The sequence below is a fragment of the Zalophus californianus genome, chromosome 11 (assembly GCF_009762305.2).
Source record: "Zalophus californianus isolate mZalCal1 chromosome 11, mZalCal1.pri.v2, whole genome shotgun sequence".
Lineage (NCBI taxonomy): Eukaryota > Metazoa > Chordata > Mammalia > Carnivora > Otariidae > Zalophus > Zalophus californianus.
In genome coordinates, this window is record NC_045605.1 from 18,232,027 (window position 1) to 18,259,975 (window position 27,949).

Here is a 27,949-nt window from a genome sequence, read left to right on the forward strand (position 1 = left end):
CATACATGATTTTATTTAAACCTATATGGTTGATACTGTGCCTTCCACTTTACAGATTTTTTTTTTTAAACACCCAGAGAAGCTCAGAAATTTGCTACCACCCTATTGCTCGACAGCAACAGAGCGGCAACTTGAATCTAGACCAGTCTGACTTCAAAGTCCATACCATGCTGCCCTGTAGATCATCATGCCCATGCCACTGCCTTTGTGAGAGAAGAGAATACACCTTCACAAAACTCCAAGAGATGGGTACTGTACCCAACACAGAAAGCAATTCCAAAGCCTCACTAGGTAATACATTCCAGGTTCTGCTAACCCTAATATTCAGAAACTCATGCTTCATGCCGGTCTTCAACCCCTCTGGCTTCCATTTCATGCCATCTCCCTTTGTTGTGTAGGTAGGAAGGTGGGAAAGAGCACGCTACCATTTCCTAGACAAGCATCTTTCTTGGGCTGGAAAAGTCCTCTGACATCAACTTGGCTCATCTTGTCTAAAAATAAAAGACCAGCCACACGCCTCAGAGAGTGAAGATTGTCCTAACGGATGGGCTTTCCTACCCAGAGAGAATTATAACTGTCAGCAGGGAACCGGAGCGAGAGCCACCAGCAGGACTGGATAATCATGGACAGATGCTCTTGGATCAAAGATTCAGCCTGAAAGGAGCCATGGGAGCAGAGAAAGCAAAGCTCATGGAGGAAAGAATGATGTCGAGTACCAATGCGTCCTCCCTGTTACCTGCCATCAGAGCCAGGCTGTGGGGTGGGCGAGGAGTGAAATGAGGCAAGGAGGCCATGGCAGCTCCTAATTTGGGGAAACCAGGGATTGGCAGGCAGCCTCCACGCCCCGGCACCTGGGAAATAAGGGCAGCTGCTCGGGAAGCAACAAAAACACAGTAGAGGCCAGAGGTGGGGAGACTTTCAAATGAGAGTGCTAAATATCTGGAACCCAGTGGCTAAGAAAGACATTGCCAAATGTCACACTGAACACAGGCACGCTTTCCTGGGCCCTGGATGTGAGGGCCATGAACAATGAAAGGGGAAGCCTGTAAGGAAAATCACATGGACTCTGGAGCCTGCGCTGGCCCCGGGGAAGCTCTGCTGCATGCAGTCTTATAGGGAACAGAGGAAACAATCGTCCAGCAGTGAGCCTGCCCTGCCCACCACACTTCCTGCCCCGATCTGCCTGTTGGGTCTGGAAAGGACAGAGGTGGGTCGGCTCCCAGAAAGGGATCAGGGCGGTATGTTTCAGAACAAAGCTTGGGCCATCCACCTGCAGGACAAAGTTCACCCCTTAATAAGATGTGTGTTGAAGGGGGCACAGAGAGGAGTGTTGTTCCTTCGTTCCATTAAAAACGGATTATGGGCTGACTGACCAGGTAAGCAGTGTGATCTGTGAACAGAAACTGGTCCTTTGGAAGTGGGAGTGTGGTTAAACAAAAAAGCCTTAAGAGACACAATCGGTGACTGTTCACTGCAGCAGGGTGGTAAAGCATGATGTCTGTGTTTGTGAGTGTGTGCAAGGGCGTGTGCAATATTTTCTGCTGTTGCTAAGATGGTTTCCCCCCCTCACTGGCCTCTCGCCCAATCAAAAGGTAGCTGCTCCTCATTGGTTGCCTGGCTTTATCGAATGACCATGACGAGCTAGGGTTGAGCCCACCTCATTGGTTTATTCCTATGGCCCATTGTCAGGGGAGAGCAAATCAGACACCTAATCAATATTTTGTGAAGTGGCACTAGACTTCTTGCTAAATTTGCATTAAATTCCTCCCTGTCTGTGCCTTTGCACTCAGATAGGATCATATTAACTTCGGAGGTAGAGAGAGAGGCAAGCAATCAAACACTGTCATCCTTCAGCCATTTTGGACGTATTCCTGAGTCTTGGCAAAAAAATCTTAGAATGCCAAACGTGCAACAGAGGAATTAGTTATAAACAAGATGTAAATCTCCTGAACAGAAACATAGTGCAACTAGGCTAGATTCGTGGTGTCCCCTCTAGATGCAAATTGAATTTTCTTCCCTCCCTCCCTCCCTCCTGCCCTCCCTCCCTTCCTGTAGTCATTCACTTATTGAACACCTACTCTGAGTCAGGTTCTGTCGTGGCCCTGGATGCATCACTGTGCCAGGCAAGAAACGTTTCCTTTCTGGGTCACTCCATAGCAAACCAGGGCATGAGAGGGCCAGGGGTTATCACACTCTACAAACTGTCTCTAAAGGAAGTCGGGCTCTGATCGTCATTCATGGAATGAGGTGGGATCAAAATCCCACAGTTGAAGGTCTCCTGGCAGGAGACACAGACACTGAATCAAAAGTTGGTGGAGTGACCAGCATTTTCCCAGAATTCTACATAAATCTCAGATAAAATGTGGATGCATACTGATCTTGAGGAAGGTAAGAATTTGCGGTGTTAATAAATTTCCTCCCTTTCACAGACAAACTAGGAGCAACCAGCAAAGAAATTTCACATGCCCTCTACCACCACTTAGCAGCTCACCCATGTCTGTGCCCCCCTCCTCTGTGCTCCTTCCTGCTACAAGGAACCAAAAAAAAAAAAAAAAATTGTGTTTCCATCAAAACCAACCCTTTTATTTATATGCTAACCCCATCCCCACTCATCAACTCAAGGATCTCCTATAATTGTCACCTCATTCTCTCACATCAATGAATTTCCAAATCTCCCCTCCCTTCTTGTCACATTTCATCATCATGAAAGTATACAGCAATATCCTCTTCTTAAAAAACAAAGATAATAAAGAAGGAAACCCTCTTTATGGATCCAGGCCGGTGTTCAGCTAAAATATGCTGGTACTACCATGCTGAGTGTTAAAGTATTGAGATACCTCTGGACCCGGTGGGAAGCACCCATTACCCTGAGCTTCCCAAGTATCCCCTCTCCCATTTTTTTCAACCCAAACCCTCCCTTGGGACCTCCTGGACCTTCCATAATCCAGCAACCAAAGGTTAAAGTCTGGATCAGCAGGGCCTTCCAAGACCCTGCTCCAGACCTATAGCCAGCATCCAATCAGATTTAGCAGTCCCATACCTCTGAAACAAATAATGCAATATATGTTAAGAAAAAAGAAGAAGAAGATAGCAGGAGGGGAAGAATGGAGGGGGGTAAATTGGAGGGGGAGACGAACCATGAGAGATGATGGACTCTGAAAAACAAACTGAGGGTTCTAGAGGGGAGGGGGGTGGGGGGATGGGTTAGCCTGGTGATGGGTATTAAAGAGGGCACATTCTGCGTGGAGCACTGGGTGTTATATGCAAACAATGAATCATGGAAAACTACATCAAAAACTAATGATGTAATGTATGGTGATTAACACAACAATAAAAATTAAAAAAAAAAAAAGTCTTAGCAGTCCTGGGGCCATATGTACGATCCCTGCTGACACCCTACACTTTCAAGTCATTCCCCGCCACCCATGACTTTCCTCCCCTTAATAGCAAAACCCTTTTAAGAGAGGTCTGTTCTCACTCTCCCTGTTTCTTTTCCTCTTTTCGTTTGAACACATTCCAGTCAGATCACCATTCCAATGTTTCCAGTACCACGGTCTTTGTCAGGGTCATCAATAAACCTTCACTTTGCCAAATCCAAAGATCAATTCTCAGTGCTCATCTTATTTGGCTTATTAGCCACGTTTGACACAGTTGACCATTCCCTCTCCTTGAAACATCTTTACTTTTTTAATCTTTCTTGTCTCTGAGACACCAGTCTCTCTTCGAGTTCTCCTCCTTCCTATTAGCCTGCCTTCAGACCTCCTTTGCTGGTTCCTTCTCGTCTTCTTGAACTCTGAACATGGCAGTGCTCTAGGGCCCACACTTGGGACCTCATCTTTGCTCTCTGTTCACTTTCTGGCGATCTCTTCTAGCCCCTTGATGCCAAATACCTTCTATATGCCAGTGATTGCCAAATCCCTGTCTCCTGCTTCAACATTTCCCCTGAAATCTAGATTCAAATAATCCAATTGTTAACTCTGAATGTTCACTTGAGTATCTAATAGAAGTCTCAAATTTAAGTCGCATAAAACTGTATCCTTGATCCTCCCCTCAAGAGTTTTCCCACTTGCTCCCAGTCTTCTTCAACTCAGAAAGTGGTGGCATCTTTCTTCTCATTGCTCAGTCCCAAATCCTCGGTCTCGGGCTTGACTCTTCCCTTTTTCTCACACCACGCTATAGTCTACCAGCAAATTCGGTCATGCTGCCTTCAAATCAGATCCAGAATCCAATCATTTCTCACCACCTCCCACCACAGCTACTCAAGACCAAATCACTATAATGTCACTTTTTTATTATTGCAATGACCATCTAAGGGCCTCTCTGCCTTCACCCAGCTGTCCTCTACATAAGACAGAATAAGTCTCTTTGAATATAGTAAGTTCATGATACCCCTCTGCTCAAAGTTTTCAGATGGCTTCCATCTCCTCCAGAATAAAACTCAAAGTCTAGATGCTATCCCTAGGCCCTGAAAGGCACAGTTAACTATGACATAGGTTTTGCCTCCAAGGAGCCCACTGTTTATTAGCTTAGATTCCAGCTTTACTTCACTCTGTGACCATCTTGCAAATATGTGGTTAATCATATTTGATTAACTGGATGAGAGTATGAATAACGGATTATACAAATCTAAAAACAAACAAAAGTCATTTGTGTGCAGCTGAAATCTTATTGGTCAGTTATGAACTGAAACATTTTACTTAAGGGCAACATAGTCCCTTCATATGCATTAAGGTGATTTCATTTTGTCTCCACTGACATCATAAGCTGACATCAAATCACATCTAATTTCCAACGTACATGGCGAACACTCAAAATACCTGTTGAATAAATGAATGCTTAGGAAATGAACTTCTCATTTCTTAGCTGGGATGATGGTGATGAGAGCTGTGACCTGAATATGTACTCCGTAAGGTCTGGTATTTCCTGCATGTAAAACCTTTTTAGCCCAATTTTATTATCTCCATTTTAAAGGTAGAGCCACGGTTGTGTGGCTCAGAAAATTTAAATGCCTTTGTCAAAGTATCCTAATAAGTGGCAGGGTTTCAGACTTGAGCAGTGGTCTGTATGGCTTCAACGCCTGTGTTTTCACCATAGCTATCTCATGATGAGTCGCTCTTCTATCTCTGTCACTTTTTTTCCTTAACAACTGATCATTGATTTATGGCAAAAGTTGATTTAAGCGTCTGCCATGGTGACTTCAACCTCAAGTCCTGGCTCCACACTGATGGGTCATCTGCTTAACAATCTCAGAAGGATGGTGCAAATCAGTGGGTTGCTTGTGCATCCTCGTCTGAAAAGTATATCAAGTCTGAGGACCTTCACCACAAGGAGTTTTCCTTGTAGTAATTCTCAGAGTCTTGCTGGGACTCTGAACTGGTCCTTTCACTTTGAGATTATTCTCCTTTGTGCCTCTGAGCAGGTCAGCACATATCTTCTCCAGAGATTTTACGTTGTGGCTGGTTACGGTAACTCGAATTCGGTGAATTGCCACCCCTGCTTCCATGAGTGTCTTCCCACTGTCTTTAAAAGCTTGTTCCTTAGCCAGAGGGAAGAGTGGTGAGTCAGGAGCAGGAGTGGGGCGTCCAGAGCTCTGCTATAGCTGCAACCATGTCTTCCTCAAAGAAGTGTCACTTCCTCTGTGACACTTTTAACATTATTTTTTTTAAGATTTATTTATTTGAGAGAAAGAGTGGAAGGAGGGGCAGAGGGAGAGGGAGAGAGAGAGCATCCCAAGCAGATTCCCTGCTGAGCATGGAGCCCCACACGGCGCTCCATCCCATGACCCTGAGATCATGACCTGAGCCAAAATCAAGAGCCAGACGCTTAACCCACTGAGCCACCCAGGCACCCCAACACTTTTAACATGAATGCTCTGATCGTTACTATCTCCACAAACCTCCAAGATCACTGAAAAGTGAGAGGCAGATCCTCTGTCCTTAGTTTGTGGATGGGCATGCTAAGCTCCACAGAGGCTCAAGGTCAAGTAAGGAGACAGAAAACACAATATCCTGCTTTCTTCTCTCCCAGCCTCCTCATGTGTCTCATGCTATCGCACCCAGAGTTCTCTTAGCTAAGTGAATTGGACCCATTGATCCTTTAAGTTCCAGAACAGATTTTCTAGGGTCTATAATATCTCACATCTTTTATAGTTTATTAATCACCTTTCTCAAACATAATGCTTTAAAAAGCCAATTCCCCATCTCCTGGAAGGTAGGAATGTAATGCTATTTTCTGAAGATGCTCTCAAGCCCATGGGAAGCTGAGTCCAATTTATCAGCCTCCTGATGTCAAATTTCAATCAGGTATTTATTTGCTTGTAATATGAAAAACGTCTAACCAATTCAAAATTTGTGCTCATGAACTTGGATATTCTAATATAATCTGATCAAGAACTATATTCAGTTGAAAATGAAAATCCCCTAGATTTCACTGTATTTTTGAGAATCAAGTTTCTATTAACTAATCGTGACTTACCCCTATTCACACAAAAAAATGCCCCCTTTTGTCAGTAGTCTCTGTGTTGAATGATCCTTCTGTGGTCAAGGGAAGAGCCAAAGAGGAGAATCCTATTAAGGAAACAGAACGGTAGGATGATGGTGAGTAGCCTCTGTCCCCCAAAAGACTGATCTTCAAAGCCAGGTAAATATGAAGCCCCAGCTGGCTGAGTGAATCAAGATGAAACTATAGTTATTAGAAGAAGCATAGCTTCATTTCAATTCTCCAAAGCAGAAAACAGGAAACAATTCATACAAAGCTCTGTGATGGGGTCAACTCCATGGAATGAATAAATGAATGAATGGTCATTCAGTCATTCAACAAGTATGCCTGCTTTTTTCAAGACGCTGTTGTCAGTGTTACAAAGGGAAATTCTTTGTGAATTGCTCCACTGTAAGTACAAGTTGTATATAAATAGCCACTTTGATTGAACTTTGCTCCTAGGCACTTCAGTCCTTGTAAACCCATACAACATGCTGAAGGAAAACACTCCTGGGAAAATCAGAGTTGGTGACATACTAGTATGGCAACAATCCCTCTAGACCTCAGAAAGGATTTTAACACATATGAGCACACAATCAAGACAATGAAAATAAGTCAACCTCTTTTTTTTTATTTTACTATGTTATGTTAGTCACCATATAGTTTTTGACGTAGTGTTCCATGATTCATCGTTTGCATATAAGTCAACCCCTTTTAAATGAATTGCCAAGATTATAGGCTACTTTAGAAGAAATATTCTGAGACACAGACAAGTCTAGTGGTTGCTCCCGCTATGTAGCTCCAGCTTATGGTCTGGGACCCCAAATAAATGCATTTTTTAAAAAGTAGACTTGTTCTGGTCTGGTTTACTAAAATTAATTCTGGAGCTGATTTTTCAGAGGTCAATTTTCTTAGAAGGTATACCCTAGAAATATAATTGGTGCTGTCATGTTCATATAGTTAATGTGCTTTTTTTCTATGTATTTTCCATGTGTGATCCATGATCATGGAATTCCTGAGGGCAACATTAGAGCCGATTTTTTTTTTTTGAGTCTTCTTTTCTTCTAGAATTTTATTAGTGCTTACCATAGAAAGCCTAAAATCTAAATCAGTGGCCTCACCAATGGAAACACCTCTATGGAACAGCAAAAGGTTACCATGACACCAAAAACCAAGGTCATGTGTATGCGGGGGAGCTAAAACTCACATGAGCCAGAGTTAATTTTTTGGTAGATCCAGCCTGACGCTCCTGGTACCTCCATAAAGGGTTCTGCAGAGAACAGGTTGAACACCACTGACCTAGCCTACCTCCTCATTTCTGAGAGAGAGAAACCAAAGCCAAGAAAGACAAAATGCCTTGTTCAAAATCACATAACCAGTTATTGCTGAGCTAGAATTAGTTTTCTGATTCCCAAGATAGCACCTTTCCTCATACCAGACTCCTCTTAATTTCAGAGCCTACTGCAGTCTCCCCACAGCAAAAATTTCCTCTCTATTTCAGGCAACCAGAGCAGGCCAGGTTGGGTCTGAGCCACCCAAGGCCATTTGTCAGTGCCAGTCTCCCACCGGGCAATGCCAACCCCAGCATCTGGTCCTGGTCCCTAGGACTTATGCTCTCATAATTAAAGAGCTGGCATATATAAACAAACCATAACCTGAGCACCGCATGGTCAGTGAGTAGAGGTCAAACGTGGATGAGGACTGACCCCCAAGGTGAGAAGAAGCCAGTTCCCTGATTTCCAGTCTTGTTTGTCTCTGCTGACGTGTACATAAATATCGCAATTGCTACAAAGAGCCCTTTATAACTCTTTAAACCCCAAATATTCCTCAACCCCACAGCAAGTTAAACAAAACTTACGCTATCCCACTTTGGCCGGGTGGGACTGTGTGTGGGCCAGGGGGTTGGAGTCATTTTCAGGTTTGAGTTAGGGCTTGATTGCTCAGGGAGACATGCCGGGGGCAGCACGGCGGGGCGGGGGGCGGGGGGGAAGCGGGGGAGAACTCTTTGTGGCTCTCGGAGGAACACCAGGACAACCTTGTTGGCTCGGACTACGTTTGACTGTACAGAACGTTACCAACTCTTTTCCTGGGATAGGTACCATTCCCAAGAGGCCCCACCCAGACAAGGTCTGAAAGGTCTGCAGCAATAGCCAGAGCATAATCTGAGACTTGTACTCTTTTCCCTATTGCTGCAGTGGGCTAGTGGTCATTTTGTTGCACTAACAAAATGTATCTCCCTCTTTGTGAAACAATCTAGAGACAGATTACTCAAATCGGAGTCTAGTGCATCTCCCCCACCTGGGAGCTTTGTTAAATAGGAGGGATCCCAAACCCCACTCCACAGACCCACTGAATCAGAACCTGTGGATTAGTAAGATCTCCAGGTGATTGGCGTGCATCTTAAATTTGGGAAGGACTGATCAAGAGATGAAGACCATGACTCTGGGTTCACCATTAGCTCCATGTACGAGATTTCAGTTAACAAACCTCCTTGGGTTTTCTGTGCATTTAAATGGAGAAAGAAAGGACCCCAGTGAAATCCAAAACTTCCTTAAAATATTCTTTCTTTTGCTCCAGCAGGTTTATCAACCCCATTTTCCCCTTTAATGACTATTAGGGCAGAATTTGTTTCTAATCACCAGTAAGGACCTCGAGTAACATGAGTTGTGGACTGTGATAACCAGCAGTAAATATATTTGGCATTAAGTACTTCTTCACTGGGCGCCTGGGTGGCTCAGTTGGTTAAGCGACTGCCTTCGGCTCAGGTCATGATCCTGGAGTCCCAGGATCGAGTCCCGCATCGGGCTCCCTGCTCGGCGAGGAGCCTGCTTCTCCCTCTAACCCTCCCCCCTCTCAGGTACTCTCTCTCTCTCTCTCATTCTCACTCTCTCAAAATAAATAAATAAATCTTTAAAAAAAAAAAAAAGTACTTCTTCACTTACAGACATCCAGCTGGCCACCAAGTCCTTTTGATTTTACCTCCTAAATGATTTTATTTATTTATTTACTTATTTATTTATTTATTTATTCATCTCAAGTATAATTAACATACAATGTTATCTTAATTTCAGATATATGCACCCCTATGATTATTGCAGCACTACTTACAACAGTCTAGATACCGAAGCAACCCAAGTGTCCATCAATAGATTAATGGGTAAGGAAAATGTGGTATATATATATATATATATATATATATATATATATACACACAATGGAATATTACTGAGCCATTAAAATCGATGAAATCTTGCATTTGCAACCACATGGATGCTCCTAAAGGATTTTTCAATCCTCCTTTCTATCCCCACTGCCCTGCTTTAGCTCAGGTCCTTATCATATGTAATGTGGACATTAAAATAGTCTCTCAACTGCACACCTGGCCTCCCTATGTAGTTATTTTGCTCATCCATTGCATCCTCCTAACTGGCATCAGAGAGAACATTCTCGAAGGCAAATCTGATCACATTGTCTTCTTGTTTCGAGTCCTTTAATGATTCCTGGCAAATTCAGTACTTTCAAGTTTTTCATGCAAGGTTTATGGTGACAGTGCTTTTATTCACCCGGCCAATCCGGTGTCTCCCACTTTCTTACTTTTATACCAACCAGTGTGTTTTGTTCCTCTCCTTTTTCCCAAGCTGCCTCTTTGCTGTGCATACTTTTTCTTTTGCTGCCAAATAAACCTCTTCTTCTTTTTTAAGACCTTGCATAGACAGTCCCCAATTTATCATGGTTCAGCTTATTACGGTTTGATTTTATGATGGTGCGAAAGGCATCTTCATTCAGGAGAAATCATACGTGGAATTTTGTTTGCATCTTTTCCCTGGCTAGCACTACGTGATACGATCCTCTCTTGTGATACTGGGTAGAAGCAGCCCCGTGCCGTTCCCAGTCAGCCTCATGATTATCAGGGTCAACAACCCAAACATTGACAACTGTTCTGTACTACAACAATGCTGTTTTTCACTTTCAGTACAATATTCAATAAGTTACAGGAGATTTTCAACACTTTATTATAAAATAGGCTTCATATTAAGTGATTTTGCCCAACTGCAGGCTAATATAAGTGTTCTGAGCATGTTTAAGTAGGCTAGGCTAAGCTACTATGTTTGGTGGGTTAGGTATATTAAATGTATTTTCAAGCTGCAATAGATTTACTGGGATGTAACCCCATCAAAAGTCAAGGAAGGGGAGGCTGAGTGGTGCAGTCAGTTAAGCATCGGACTCTTGGTTTCTACTCAGGTTGTGATCTCAGGGTCATGAGACGGAGCCCAGCTTGGGGCTTTAGCTCAGCAGGGAGTCTGCCTAAAAGACTCTCTCTCCCTCTCCCTTTGCCCCTCCTAACCTCCGTGCTCTCTCTTGCTCTCAAATAAACAAATAAATATTTTTTTAAAAGAAGTGGAGGAAGATCTGGAGTTTATTTTTATCCCACTATCAGCTCCTCTTGACCATGACTCTCAACCACTGAGTAGAGCTGATCATCCCTGGATCCCAACAGCACCTTGTGTTTGCTCAATTAGCAGCACTTTCCCTGAACTCTGCTTCAACTTGTCTCTGTCCTTGTACCAGTTTATGACACTTTGGGGTCAGGAACCATGTCACATTCTTCTTTTGTATCTTGAGTATCAAGTACCATCCCTAACATATAGTAGGCATTCAGTGTATGTTTGACGAATGAAATAATTAAAGGAATATAGTCAATGTGTGAAGTAGGTACCACCTTACCCAGGGAACTGTGAAAAATACACAGCAAACACAGATCTAGTGGAAATATTTGCAATGGATTAATCTTTGAGATTCTCCAATGATGGATATTAAGGAATGAATTGATGTTAATAGTGAAAATTACCTATGTTAGTTAGCCCTGCCGCTACCCTAAAGGGAAATGATCTACCTCATATCATTTATTAAACACCTAATCACCTGTGACATCTAATAATCAGAAGAATTATAGCCTAAGGCACAACCAAACCTTGCCTTCTGGGGACTGTCTGTCTACGACAGTTAACATGGACACCAGCCACTCTCCCAGATGGTCAGAGAACTCTTTCCCTTGGGGCATGATGGTGTTGTCAGAAGGAAAGGAAGTCAAGAGGTGGGCTCAATTAAACAGTTCTAGAAATTGGGTCTTAGCCTCTGCTACCCCATTTCCCCACACTGGGGTTCTCAGGATCCTCTGCTTCAAGCTCAGCTCAACTGGTCTCCAAGATCAATTTGGGACTCAAGCAGGGAAGATTTCAAGAGCTCCAACTCAGCATTCTTTGTCAGAGGTCAAGCTACATTTGCACCCTGTCTTCCACCTTGCCTTCCTATTCCCTGCTCCTAAGGCCCAGAACCCACCTTATACTCTGGTTTCTGCTGATGAAAACAATAACAATAATGCTATTTCACACATTAATTCAAACTTACCATGCACCAGGCACCATTCAGAGTGCTCTATGTCTATGAAGCAAATTTAATCTTCACAACAAGCCAATTTACTAAGTACTGAATAATCTACATTTTACAGATGAGGGAAACACAGAAAAGTTTCCATATATTGTTTGCTTGTTGCTGTCTCCTGATCATGTTCTGTCTGATTACTGCAGATTCCATGATTTTAACTACTTTGGGTTGCCTTACTCTTTGGATATTATTCTCTGAACTTCGCAGCTGAATCTGCACACCCTCTGTCCCCATGCCACATGTCCCCTGACACCTCCCAGTCTGGCCATCCTATTACAGATTAATTTGCTCATTCCGGCCCTATCCTGAAGAGGACAGCAAAAGACAGACATAAGGTCATTTATTTTCCACTCTATTTAATATGGACAATTAATGCTCATAGAAGGAATTAAACTCAGGGTATGTAATATGAATATAACACCAAGTGGTGACAGGCATCCACACCACATAATGTCTGAATTAGAGAAGGAGGAAAGACGAGGTGCCATGTTTAAGAATGCACCACTTTGCAGACATTCTCCTAGACATCCACCTAGGTTCCTTAAACTCTCTTTGTAACGAAACACAGGATGTCCATTAGCAAACTGAAGGATCTACACACCATAAGAAACAAGCCATTGCTCCTCCATTACCTGGGAAAGAGAACTGTGGAAGCACCTGGAACAGATTCAGGATTTTGTCCCTCACAGGCCTTTTCAATGAAGTGCATATTCATTGACACTCACATTTGCATAGTTCAGATAATAACAGCTCTCTGTTTCATGCTCAATGTTGAGGTCAATGTCACAAGAAGCTGTTTAGCAACAATCCCCTTATCAGGCAGTTCTGTGATCAGGTAGAAGAGAAGACTTGGAGAAGAAGGAAAAGAAGCCATCCACTGCCCTGGGCTTGGGAGTTCTAAAGCAGACTGCATTTCCAGACACACATATAGACATGGGGTGGGTTTCAGTATCCTCTGGGGAACTTTGAGAAACACAGATTATATTTCATTGTCTTGGTCCAGATCTCTAAATCAGAACCTGCCAGTCAGATATAAATATATACAATATACATATAAATAAATATAATGCATATAAATAGAAATAAATATACATATATATACATATAAATATATATATATACATATCTATATTTAGCTAAAATTTAGCTAAAATAGCTAACATTTTAAAGGGAGATTCGGATACATATTACTGAATAGGAAATACTGCTAAAATTATCATCTTGGAAGAGCAAGAACGTTAATAGCATATATATTTTCTCCTCCAATAATACCAGGAAATGTAAATGAGCTACTGCTAAATTAAACCAAAAAAATTAGGACTACAGTGTCCTTCAATATAAGAAGAATTTGGTCACAATGAAATGGTTCTGAAAAATCCCCTCAATGATGACCGTTCCTCAAAGAGACTTCATTTGAAAAAAAGAGGAAATAAATTAATGTAGAGCAAGCCCTCATGGAAGAGAAACACATACTAAAATTCTTAAATAATAAGAGATAAATTTGGAGTATGATACGAATTTTAGAAAAGATGCATGGCAAGGTTTTGGACTGCAGTCCACTCACCGGTACATTTAAATTGTAATTTAATTTACAAATATTTGATGAGGATAATTTGAGAAGAGAGATAGTCATCGATTTACTCTCTAAAAATAAATTGATGCCTGAACCGTAAGTGTCGAAATCCACAAAGGTGAATTTTCCAAAGTCACAACACTGAACAGATTAATCTTCTCATTGCCCATCAACTTCGGCCCCCCTGTTGATGACAGCAGCTGCTTAAACCAGAAACATCATCTAAGACAAAGTTCCAATCATATGATGGATTGTGTGGGTCTTATATGAGCAAGACCCGCACAAAACTGCAGGAGCTTTGGGTCTTTTTTAACCAAGACAGGTCATTAAAAGAAATGAAAAGATGTCTTCTGGAGGTTTAATTAAGGAAGTTAATTCTAGGCCCCATCATGGGCCCATTAACCTTTCTCTGTTCCTAAAATATCTTATGTAATGTCAAAAAGAAGCAAAGATGGGAAAAGGAGCTGTGTAATTAAACCTACTTAACCTTAAAATGGAAATGTGTCAAGGGATAGAAGCAATTGGTATGAAGCTCCTAACCTGTATTTACGACCCCAAAACCCAGAACCCATATGCCTCATCTTGCTATGCTTGACTCACATTCTCTTTGCTATGGGCTGGACAACGTGGCTGGTGAATTTACTTACTGTGTCTGACCTGAACCATAAGTCATTTGTCAAAATGCCGGAAGGGCAGCACTATCCTGGTACAGAGAACAAATAGCTTGCTGGTTTCTACACAGATTTCTTGCCACATAAACATTCTTCTGAAGTTCTTCAAGGAGATGGTTTTCCCTGACCCAGGAATACCTTTCTTCCCCATCCCGTGAGAGCGTGGCCAGGCTGGGGCTGAATCTGGTTCAAGATCCCAGAGAACCTGATGTATGTATTTTTTTCTAGGATGGTGTACATTGTTATGCATGTAAATTCTTCCAGAATGCCAATGTATGGCTTGGTATAAAAGGGCAGAGGCATAACAAGAATTTGGCTGCCTTCTCGACCCCAGCAGAACCTTGCATGAGGAGTGTTACTGGTGGGTTTTTGCCCCATTGGGAAACCACTGCAGGGCAAGAGAAAAGCGATTACAATGGTTTCTTGCTTTTTTTTTTTTTAATGTTTCAAGTTTTTATTTAAATTCTAGTTAGTTAACATATAGTGTAATATTAGTGGTTTCTGTGGCACTTAGTCACTTAGCTTGCTCTGAGTTCTGTGCCTGGGGCTGTATCAGTAGGGACAGGAGCATTCAGAACGAACTCAAAACCAATCTGAAATGTTGCAAGTTCCAAAACTTAATATAAGCTTAATAACCTGACGGTCTCCTTTAAGTGCCAGCAGATTATGCACATTACAGATTATTCGTGAGGACATTGTTTTCTCAGGGGCCTCTCTACTAAGAGGGTAGATGAGGGTTGACACACAATACAGGACACCTGTATTTTTATTTGCTAAATCTGGCAACCCTACCTGAGATCCAACTGGTAATCATCACCCAACACCATTAAAACAGGACATTTTAGAGAGAACTTGGAACCAGCCCTATTGCCTCATCTTACATATGAGGAAACCCAGACTCCCCCAGATATTTTTGGCAGGTGGTGGGTGGTCTGCTCGTTCTTAAGACTCCTGGCCAGTCAGGAGCAGTGTGTGGACCAGAATTCAGCCTATTTTATACCCGTTTTATTCCCCACCACCCAAGCTGTTTCTCTAATCACAATGCAATATTTTTATTGTTGTTACTGCGTTAACGAGGCTTTCCAAAAATCTGACATTTCTTGAACATTACTCTCTTCCAGCCTCTATGCTAAATTCTACAGACAGAAAAGAGTACCACGCTCTGCCCTACACCTGATAGCTTTTGGAATTTAAATTGGTTACGTGCTAAGGAAAATAAAAAATTTTAATTGTTTGAATACAGGCAAAGGGCCCCATAATAATTTTTTCAAGCCCAAATATAAAGATGCTCTTGTATAGACACTATTTTTTTAAGTATTTGGGCCACTGTACCCCTCCATCAGTTAATCATCGATGCTGGTATTCCAGGCAAAAGTTGTAAATATAGCTGAATCTCAGCCAAACATTAGATTGCTCTGTTCTACAAAGTCTGCTGGGAGAGATTATTCAAATCCAGTTGGAACCTGCTTCATACCCTCAGTCACTATCCTTCCAGAACCTTCTTTATACACTTCTGCTAGGAGATGTGGTATGAAAATCCATTCTGTAGAGAAGTCTCTCATTCACTTAGGAAGACTTGAATGGAAGAAATAGCCTTGGCTATGTTCAAGATAAATCTGTTCCTCTCTGGCCACCCGATGCTACTGTGAAAATTATCTGTGTGAGTGCCCTTCTTACTTGTGATACAATTTCCTCAGGTCTTTCTCTCAGAAATAACTGATTTTGTACCTCATTGTAAAATATAGTCTTGGACTTTGAAATAACATAGACATCACATACTACTATAAATGAATTTAATCTAGGACTTATACAATGCTAATATTAATCTGGGGGTGGCTGGGTGGCTCAGTCGGTTAAGTGTCTCCTTTAGCTCAGGTCATGACCCTGGGGTCCTGGGATGAGTCCTGCAAGGGCCTCCCTGCTCAGCAGGGAGTTTGCTTCTCCCTCCCCCCCACTCCCCCTGCTCATGTTCTCTCTCTCACTATCTTTTTCTCTCTCTCTCAAAAGAAATAAATAAAATCTTTTAGAAAAATACTAATATTAATCCAGTTGGAAATTCAGGTTTTATTCATGTCTTTAAAGAGTTCCTATTTTTAGATGATCAGTGTTATTGACAGAATTGTGCCCTCTCCAAATTCATATGTTGAAGCCCTAACCCTCAATGTGACTGTTATTTGGAGATAGGGCCTTTAAAAAGGTATGGATAGGGTCACCCAAGGGCTCAGTTGGTTAAACGACTGACTCTTGATTTCAGCTCAGGTCATGATCTCAGGGTCTTGAGATCAATCCCTGCATCAGGTTCCACACTGGGCATGGAGCCTGCTTAGGATTCTCTCTCTCCCTCTGCCCCCCTCCCCCAATAAGCACACATGCACATGTGCACTCTCTCTCTCAAAAAAAAAGGTAAATAAAAATAAAAAAGTGCAGGTAAATGAAGTCATAACGGCGGGGCCCTAATTCACTATGACTGTGTCTTTATAGGAAATGGAAGAGACACCAGGAATGCTCGTGTGCAGAGAAAAGGCCATGTGAGGACACAGCAAGGGGGTGGCTATCCGCTAACCAATGAGAAGCTCAGAGGAGTCCAACCCTCCCAATACCTTGATTTTGGACTTCTAGCCTCCAGAACTGTGAGGAAATCAATTTCTGTTGTTTAAGTCACCTAGTCTGCAGTATTTTGTTATGGCAGCCTGAGCCGACTAATACAATCAGAATGACGCTTGTAAGCATTAACCAAATAATTACTGGAGTGTAAGAGAAGTGAAAGCAAGAATTCTATCTTGTTCACTGCAAAATTCACACCTCATATAGTGCCTAGCACACAACTGTGTGCCTAGCATACAATGAACAAATGGATGGATTTAGAACCATGCCCCACCAAAGCAGTTCCAGCCATCTGCCGTAACCATAGTGTGAGAGAGGAAAAGCAGAGGCTTTGGAGCCAGACAGACGGCTTTCATTCTTCTCTACCTGCAAACTTGGGAAGTCCCATAACCTTTTTAACCTTAGTTCTTTGTCTATCAATGGACAATAGTAATGTTTTTATCATGTAGTTGTGGTGATTAATTGAGATAATCCACCTGGTATATAATAAGCACATGGAAAGTGACAGGTGCTATGAGGCTGATATTAATGGTGGTGGACCTTCCGTGGTTTCATTCATTTATTCATTCAACAACTTTTTATTGAGCAAGCCCCTTCTAGGCACCCAGCATTGTTCCTGGCGTTGAGAATAAAATGGGTAATGACACAGTGTCTTAGCTCACATGTGCCTTACATTCTAGAGAGCAGAGTCAAAGACAATGGGAAGTAATAAAATAATTTCAGAGACTGGTAAGTGCCACAAAGAAAATAAAGCAGAATAATGTGATGATGACAGTGATGACAGAGAGATGGCAATCTCTCTGGGAAGGAGACATTTGAGGCTGAGTTCTGAGTCATGAGAAGTCAGCCTAGAGAGTGTCTTGGGGAAGAGCATTCCAGAGTGAACAGCTGGTACAAAAGGCCTAAGGAGGGATGGCTTCGGCATCTTCAGGGAAGAGAAGAAGGCCAGTGTGGCCGCAGTGTAGTGAGCAATGTGGAGAGAGGTACCAGATAAAGTCAGAGAAATTAGTTGCAGCCAAATTATATAAGGATTTATAGGCCAGGATGAGGTGTTTGAATTTTTTTCTAATGTAATGGAAAATCACTATAGAGTTTCAAGTAGGGGTGTGAAAATGAGTTGATTTATGGTAAAAACAATATTCTGCTGCTGTCAGGGTGACAGGTGGTAGAAAGGCAGGAGTGGATATAGGGGGTTGCTCAGGGATCATGTCCAGTAGTCCAGGAGAGAGGGCATTGGCTTGGACTATGGTGGTGGTAGAGCTGGATAATGGATGAATGGGGACTATCATGAAGGCAGATGGACAGACCCTCCAGTGGGTTGAATGTGAACAAAATGAGAGGATCAAGGATGACCCCTAGGATTCAACTTAAAGAACCGCATGAGATGGTGCCATTTATTGCAATCAGTTGGGGGTGGGTAAAGGCGGGAGAGTCAATGGAGATGACATTGACCCTGACTTTGTCTCTCTTTTTCAATACAGTTGATGCAGCTTTCATGGCCTAGCCAGCAGTAGCCTGTCTCTTAAGAAAAATCACTGGAGCTTAGTTGTCAATATTGCAGATCCATTATCAATTCACTGATCATTGCTAAGCCTCACACTTTAAGTAGTTGTGTGAAAAATGATCTGGGAGAAGCTTGGGTTTGTCATTACACTCCTCTTCCAGGCCTTGGTTTTCTTCCCTATGGAATGAAGCTTTTTTGTGTGTGTTTACTTTTGGGTATTTCCCAACTGAACCACATCACCTCTCCTCACTCTGGAGAAGCTAAACCAGAGCAGGGGGATCCCCTAGGAGCCACAAGGATGGAAGAACAGATAACAGTCAATACTTGAACATTGTGCTCCTCTTATAGACTTCAGAGTTCTTGCTCTCCCTGGCTCCCTCCTTGCTGCGTCTCCTTTCTCTCTCAAGCAACATGTTCACTGCATCATCTCCTTTGCATAGGGTTCACATGGCTGCCAGTGGCTGGCTTTAATTAGAGCATGGTACTGAGCATCATTACAATGTTGGTGGTGTTAAATTTCAATGTACTCAGATACCATGAGCTCAAGTCACAGCTCATGACAGCCACAGGGAAGCTAGTGTTGAACTAAACTGGGAGATAATTAAAATAGGCAGGAGCAGAGATTGTTCATACTGGCCTCTGCTGCACTCTGACCCAACCACCCCCTTTTGGTGTCATGTCTTTCTTCCTTTGTCTTATTCATTTTCTCTCCAACAAAGGGTACTCTGAGGTGGGCACCTAACAAGGATGACAATGCTACGAGCAAGAAAAGAAAGCAATGAGAAATATAAAATGTTAGTCCTGAGAAGCTGCCTCTTATGGTTTTAAAATCATTCTGAAATAAAACCAGAGTGAATTACCCAGGTAACAAGTATGCCTTCCTAGTTCAAAGATTTCATTGGTCTTTATATTGTGTCTACATGAGGGTGAGCAGAGTTTTTGAATTTCCATTATACTAAAGAGAGAGAAGAGAGACACAAGTAGTAGCTAACTGAATATCACTGACAAATAGTTTTGGAATTTACTTAGTGAAAATGCATCAGTCATATGCAGTCACCAGGCACACTCTTTGTCACTTTTTCTGAAAATCACCACCCGCCCCCCATTAACCACCACTGTCACCTAAACTTCAGTAAAGTGCAAAGAGCTTTGATTGGCGAACAGAGAACTTGCCTTTACGTGGCTTGGGTAAACCAGTTAACCTTGTTAGAAATCAAGGTAAGGCAGAATTCTAGGAGATGCCATTGTGAGCTATTGATACAAAAAGGCAAATAGATGACTTAACGTCCGGTCCAAAATAGGGAAATTTGGAAAACTGCCCCGAAATACATGGACGATCCCAATTCCAGATTGCAATCATTTTAGACAAAAGTAAGCCCTAAGAAGAAAATCAACCAGGTGTGGTGATAGAGAAATAAGTAAGGGGAGGGGGTGACCAGGAGAGGTTAAATTTAAAACGAAGCATGGAAAATGAGGAAGAATCAGGCTAAGAGCCAGAAAGGGAAAGAAAACAACAGGTGCAAAGCCCTTGGTGTAGGAAAGAGCTTGGTGTGTTCAAAAAGTGTCAGAAAGCCAGGGAAGGCTGAACAATGGTGACAAGGGAGACAGGAGCCTGGAATGAGGTTGGGGAGTTTAGCATATGGGCAGGAGCCATATCGCACACGGTATTTAAGGCAGAGAAAAGAGTTTAAATGTCTTCTAAGTAGAATTGGAGATCATTAAAAGATTTAAGCACAGGAAAGACACGAGTTGGTTTTGCTTTGCTTTGTTTTATTTTGCTATTTATAGATCTCTCTAGATACTATCTAGGGAATGGCTTATCAGGGATGGGTGGAAGGGCAGAGTGAGAGCAGGGCAATAGATTAGGGAGCCACTGCCGGTACCTGGCAGGAGACCATGAGGACTTGGGCTCAGATGGTGGCAAGAGGAGATGAGGAGGAAAAAAATAGCTTGAAGTATGTTGTAGATACACAATTAAGAGGACTTGCTCATAGACTAGCTGTTAGCAATGATGGAAGGACAAAAATTAAGGGTCACCGAAGTTCCTGGTCTGAGCCCAGGCCAGCTGGTGAGGCCCTTTGTCTTTAGAGGTAGGACTGGGAGGGATGAAGAGTGAGTGCAGCCAGAACGAGTTTGAGAGCAGGAGGAAATCAAGAGATCCATTTTGGATATTTTAACACAGCGATTCCTGTGAGGTATCTAATTACAGTTAGATATACAATTATCTGTAGTTAGTTGTATAGTAAAATATATGAATCCGGAGCTCAGATGAGAGGGTAGGGATGAAGATACAGATCTGGGAGCATCAACATGGTGATGCTATGTAAAGTCATTGGTTGGATGAGCTCACCTTGGGAGAGAGTAGTCATAGAAACAAGAGGATGACCCAGAGCTCAAATAGAGGAAGAGATTCTTACCTCCATGATAGGAAGGGCGGTTCAAGGCATGACACCAACCCAGAGCAAATGGAACAGAAAAGAGAGACAGCCAGAGAGAATATGTTTCTCACTCCAGTGCCCAGTGCCTCCCTAGAAAACCATAATTAATCCTGAAGATTAAGTGAAATAATGCAGAGAAGAGCAGTTAGTGAACTACAACTTCTTATTACATTTGCACTACAATTATCAGCTTATTGTCGGATCCTGGATTTATTTCTGTGTTTACTGTTTGTCTTCTCACTAAGAGATAAATTCTTAAGGTCAAAGATGCCATTATGTCCACTGACAGTTCTAGAACAAGTAAATGTGGGCTGACAGATTGACTGTTATTCTTACTATATTCAAAAGAATAATTGGTCAATGCCTGCTTCAGGTTGGCTTCTGATAAACCATCATTCCATCCTGGCCACTTCTTGTAATTTCACATTTGCAGGGCAGACATCAGAACTCTTTAAACCTGATGGAAGTATGTGCAGAAGCTCTTTTTCTCAAATCAATATGAAGAGGAGAGATGCTCATCTGTTCAGGAGGAGTTTTTTTTTCCCTTAGTTTGCCAAGAAAATTCAAAATCACACACAGGAATAAAAGAATTCACTTGAACTAAAAGGAAACAAGCATTTAACAAGAAGTTTTGTAAGAGCTCTGGACTTCAGCATTCTTCTGTAAGGGGAACATCAATATGGCAGACTATTACTGAGAGCAGAGCAAATGTTCCTGGCGAATTTTGTGAGAACAACAACAAAAATGAGTTTTCTTAGTTTTTACTCAGTCAAGTTGTTCTTGTCTGTTTTTCAAAGAAGACTTTTTCTTTGCTTCTTTTTTTTTTTTTTTTTTGTAAGACTGATTTATTTGAGAGAGCGAGAGAGCACAGGAGGAAGGCGCCGAGGGAAAGTGTATCTCAAGCACACTCCACGCTGAGAACTGAGCCTGACTCGGGGCTCAATCTCAAGACCCTGAGATCACAACCTGAGCCGAAACCAAGAGTTAGAGGCTTAACTGACTGAGCCACCCAGGTGCCCCTGCTTCTGTCTTTTTAAGGCCAAATACAACCTCAAGAAACAAAAAGGTAAGATACTCTCACTTTTATTAGGAATTCACCCTTTTTTCTCACAGGACTTCTAAACTTCTTCTCCACGTACATGACTTTCAGGGAATCTGAGGTAAGAAAAGATCAATCTTTTATTGCCAAAGAGGAAGAGGTTTGGAGGTGAAGCCATCCCACCAGCAAACAACAGAATGTACTTCCAAAACATGTTTTGGGAAGATGCACACTACCCTCTCCTCCTCTAACAAACTCCACGACAGTAGATAACATCTGAAAGGTCTAGCCTTAGAACTGTAAGTTAAAACAACCTTACATATGAGGAAGTTGTCTAGATTTTGTAATCAACGAGAATCCTGATTTGTTCTCTGTGGACCTTGGACAAATTATTTCTTTGTGCCTATTTTTTTCATCCTAGAGATGGACTGATACCACTTACCTTGCACGGTTGTTGTGAGATTTAGATATAAAGCACAAAGAGCTGGTAGAAAGCACGGTGGAAGAAGGTAAGGGATGGGGACAGACAGACAAAACACAAGTGCCTGCTTCCTACACTGTGGTGGCTAAAAGGACTCATGGAAAATAGAAAGATATAGTAATGACAACACAGAATATTTTTGAGCCCTTACTGTATGTTAGAACCGAGATAGTACTTTCATGAAAATTAAGACATTTTCAAAGTAACTCAGTAGGAGGTGATGGAGCTGGGACTCATACGCAGGCATTTAGAGCCCAGAGTTCTTGGTCTTCCTCACTACAATGTACTGCTTGCCTCCGAGGTATAGAGAAGACAAATATATGAAAATCAGGATACTTGAGCTCTAGTTTTCATTTCCCACAAATTAAGTCATTTGGCCCCAGGAAAGTCACCAAATCTCTGTGACCCTCGGTCTTCCCAACTGTAAAATGGGGGTGCCGGATACTACTGGATTGCTAAGGTCGTGTCTCTTCTGCAATCCTATGGTCCTGTGATTTTTTTTCCAGTTTTATTTAGACATGATTCACCTATAATACTGCATTAGTTTAAGGTTTACAACTCATGATTCAATATGTATATAATGTGAAATGATCACCACAATAAATTTAATTAATATCCATTACCACCCACAATTTTGATTTTGTGATAAGAACTCTTAGGATCTACTGTCTTAGCAACTTTCAAATATATAATACATCATTGTTAACTACAGTCCCCATGCTGTACATTATATCCCTAGGGCTTATTTAACTTATAACTGGAAGTTTGTGCCTTTTAATTGTGGTCCTGTGATTTATACCTGTTTTAATCAACGAAGGTCATTCAGCTTTACAAAACTGGCGAATTACTTGGCTGACAGAGTGGAAAACATGAAAATCTGTAAGATGAACCAGGTCTCAAGCAGGCTAAAAAAAACCACAAAAAACAAAAAACCACAAACCAAAAAAAAAAAACAAAAAACAAAAAAAACCCACTGGTTCTATCTTGAACCTGGAGAAATGAAAGGAAGTGGCATTTGTCCAACATAACAATGGGACATTCTACTGTGCTTCTCTATCTCATAGTCTTGACAGCATTTCCTGCCACACTCAGACATGAAACGTCTTCTACGATGAACAGCAAGGAAAAGGGACGGATCCGAAGAGGTGAGGGCAGATCTAGAAAGCGGTCAAAGCCACAATCACAACCAGGTCATGACCATACCCATCACACCTGTGGAAAAGCAGGACCAGTCCTTCCCTAGAAAACAGCAGTCCTGGGGCAAAACCAGGGTTGGGAGCCAAATGTCTAACATGCTGATCCTTTCCTTTGACTTTTCTGCTGAATAGTATCAAGCAGGCATCAAAGATCAGATTTTCTTGACCCAACATGATTTGGCCTCAAATTTTCAGGTACAGAATGATGGTGCCCCCCAAGCCCCCCACCTTAAGCATAATGATTAAGTCCCATCAGAAATGGCTGACAGAAAAAGCCCTGTCATGGCTCCAATCTAAATTGTTGAAGCATCAGAATTATATGGTGCTTTTATTATCTTGTGGAATGCATGTCCCTGGGGTACTCCTTTGAGTTCAACTAAAATGACAGTTTAATTCTCAGTAAATGAGTGCTAATTAAAATGCTGGGGGAAAGACTGTCATAATTGAATAATGAGAATAATGCAGCATACATTTGTTTAAAGGTTCCTGGAAGCTGAATTTAGGGATCAAAAAATGGTCTCTAGGAGCTCACAGGCAAAACCAACTCTCTGAAAAGCACTCATCGCTCTGTGTGTATATTCACTAAACTAAGTTTTTATCTTGGGTAGGAACTGCTTTAAAGCTGCTGTGAGCATGTACATCCTTCCATCACATCTGTCTCTTACAAAATGTCGGTGAACATGTTCCTCACAGCATAGATTTTGTGAAGTGTAGGCTAGAGTGGAGCCAGGGGGGTGGAAATCTGTTTTTGATCTACTCTTACACAGGTAGCTGGGATCGCCTCTCTAGATTCATATCTCTAGAATGGAATACTCTTTGACACACGAACCCTTTTAGAAAACTGCAGAATTAAGACAATGCCAAGAGGAGAAGTGTTCAGAAGGAAGCAATATGGTTTTGTGGGAAGAGTGCTGGATTCTAACCTTAGCCTTGCTGATAATTCTAAGACAGGATGTAAATAATGTAGCCTGGACCTTGCTCATTTAGTTGAACCTGTTTGGAGAATAAAATGAAATAATACATGATGAGTAACTTTAAAAGAAAAAAAATTTTAAATGAAATAAAATTTTAGCCTTTGGTTGACTCTGGCATAAATAATGTGAGCCTTTTATTATTTTCCTAATTCAGATGACCCTGATATATAGATACATTTTAACAGGTTAGACCCATTTGGCCAAGCTCATTACAGTAGCATGGGACCAGGGAAATCTGAATTATCCTAAAATACAAAATCTATCCTTCATCCCACACAATGTCCAATTTATATACCCACCCCCACCCCCAGCTGCTTAGATAATTGGATTGACTTTCATGCTTCTGGGTTTCTCCGTTTCCTTTAGCCCTTCCACTCTAGTAATAGTTAATTTCAAAGGCTTCAGGATTGTATTGAGTCCGACCTATTCAGTGAGTTTCTGTCCTGTCCTTAAAGATCTATGGGAAAAATAAATTCTATAACCTCCTTCCATGCCTAACAACTTTTACAGTGAGTAAATTCTGTACAATCTGAATTCCTTGATTGTGAAAAAATGTCCCCAGGGCCACCCATTGGGAGGCCTCCCATACACTTACTAATCCAACACAGCTTAGGGGCCTTGACAGCTCCAGCAGCGCGGCTTAGACACCCCCCTTATGAATATGCAAAGACAATCTTTCACTTACAAAAGAAACTGATATAGCCATTATGGCCTGTGGTTAATCAAACCTCCATTCACTTCCCTCTGCTTTGAGAACCATCATCAAGAAAACGTGTTGCTAAGCAAACTTAGCAGTAAGGACCTGGTTCCCGTAAAAATGACTGCCTAGAGGCCAGCTTGCTTAGAAGTAAGGATCCTGGTGGGTTGTTTTTTTTTTTTTCCAGCCTCTAATCTGATTTCCTATAAAATGTAAGCTCATCATTCAGTTAAAGGAAGATTTGGAAGTTGCTCACACATTCCTCATTTTAACAAGTTAGAGTTTACACACACACAAATACACATGCGCACACACACACTCACTCACACCAGGTCCTTCTACTTGCTTCTGTAACTGCTTCTTGGAACACATCCAAGCTTAGGCCAAGGAAATGCATAATAGAGAAGCTGCTGACTTTCCAAGCATCTGGTGAATTCACAACTTTCATTGAGCCTTACATAATGTATCATCAATATTCATTCTTTCATAGACATCTATCTTTGTCATTCCCACCTCCCCCAGGAAACACGGTCAAGAGAAAATAAAGGACACTCTATCATAAATTCTTAATGAACAGTACACAGAAGCAGAAATTCACTTCCTAGCTTTGCAACTTATTTTCAGTGTAACCTTAAAAGATCACTTAAAACTAGCTGTGCCATGGATTCCATAGCCCCAGAATGGAGAATAACACTTTCTATGACATCAAGATGCGTCTTTAAGCCTACCCACACAATAGCATAGTATCCTTTCAAACTACCTGGTTTATCAGGTTCCATCTAGGTTAGTCAAAAGCTCTGTTTTGTAGGATCTAGGTACTAATTTCCTCTAGCAGGTGGTGGGCCAGTGGTACAATGTGAGGTTCTGATTAATCGGTTTTGGTTAAATAAATGAATAAGAAAATGGCTAATGTAGTATTTTCCATTCATTCAATGGTGGCCATAGGTCAGTGTTTCTCAGAATGTAGTCCTGAATCATCTGAGAACTTGTCAAAAACGAAGACTCACAAGCCCTGCTTGGGGTTTACTGAATCCCAGCCTCTCCTGGTGGGGCCCAGGAATGTACAATTTTAATAATGGTTTAAAATGGTTCTCAGGCACACGTGGGTTATAGAGAACCTCTGTTTGGCTTTTTTTTGTCTCAAAAGCATTGTTTCTGGCTTTGCTGGAACTCTTCAGTCAACTTTAAGTAATGATGGTTCTAATATGTGAGGAACTCTTGTTCCAAAGGCTTCATGTTCAGACTGGGTTTGAAGACCCATATTTTTGATATTCCAAAAACCTGTCAGTAATGCCAATGCCTAGGTGACTATTTGGTGTTCAATCCATCTCTGATGTCAGATGCATGAAATCGGTTTCTCTTTTAACTGTTTTTGCCATCTGATTGACATGGATTGATTAGTTAAGATTTTACAATAAAGAGAAGCTAATGGATCTTTGAGGCAAGTGGTGTGTGTGTCTGTACGTGCATGTGTGTGTGTTCTTATGTGTGCATTTAAATGCTCTGATTTTCTTTTGTTTTGACTTCATTCAATTAATTCATCAGCTTGCAACTAGTCAAGTGTGACTTCTTAATAGCATGGGTCATGCTTACTCCTTCAATCAACTCTTGGCATGTGCAATGCTCCTACCTTCTTCTCTGAACATTTGTGTAAGACCTCCACCTGTTTTGTCTACACCTTATGGAAAGGGTTCTTTGTGGGGCACTTGTGGATTTTTATATTCAGTCATGAGTAAAACGTGAAAGTACACTCTAATGAATATTTAGGTCTACATTCCTCAAAGTTATGCTCCTCAGGGGTGCTGTGGCATAGCTTTATGAAGGACCCCCCTCTAATAATAGTTGATAGGAGTCAGGATCTCATCTAAGCCATTAGAGAAGTTTTTCATCCAGTCTTCTCTCATAGGATTGACACGTTTGGCATTTCTGTCAACATTGTACTTACAGCTTCTGTGACATGACTGAAATTCCTTGAGGGTAGTGAATGATATTTTTTTTTCTTTCATTCCACCCTGTCCCTCCCAAAAGCATCAGGAAAAATCCAAGAGGAGATGCTCAAGTGTATGCAGGTGGCAATGCAGTCATGTGAATTAGTAATCAAATATAACTCAGTTTCTCAGACCTCAAAGACTAGAGAGTTAAAATCAAACATGGGGAGAGGAGTACACACTGAGTGCCCCTGGCAAATCTGCTGGAGCCTAAGCTCCTCCAGGACCACCTCAACGCCTCTGGAGAGCTCACTACTTTCCCTGAAAGGCTGCCGGTCCCCTCCGATGGTGCTGGACAGTCTCTCCCTATTGGATGGCCTACATTCAGGCTACCCTGGGATCTGTTGATTTCATTGTTGACCACCACTGTTGTTGATCTGCTCTCCCCAGTGAGGTCCCTGATTCTAGAATTATTTTGGTGCTTGTATGGTCTGGTCCACTTCAAAATTTGTACAGTGGGGGCGGAGCAAGATGGCAGAGGAGCAGGAGACCTGGATTTCGTCTGGTCTCAGGAATTCAGCTGAATAGGGATCAAACCATTCTGAACACCTACGAACTCAACAGGAGACCGAAGAAGAGAGTAGCAACAACTCTCTGAAGAGAGAAGCGACCACTTACTGGAAGGTAGGACGTGCGGAGAAGTGAATCTGAGGCGATATTCGGGAGGATAGACGGCAGGGAAGGGGCCTCCGGCGGCCGCTTCTGGCAAGTGCTAGAGCCGCGGAGCACAAAATCGGAACTTTTAGAAGTCGGCTCCGCTGAGGGACGTCGCTGCAGTGGCTAATCTGGGGGTGGAACCCTCGCGGGACACTGTGGTCTCAGGACCCTCGGGGTCACAGAAAGACCGGGGGTGCCTGAGTGT

General features: G+C 42.0%; 1 pseudogene; it reads right to left on the reverse strand.

Annotated features, from left to right (window-relative positions):
- Window positions 1–5,175: 5,175 nt before the first annotated feature.
- Window positions 5,176–27,949, reverse strand: part of LOC113913733 — a 75,862-nt pseudogene continuing 53,088 nt past the window's right edge.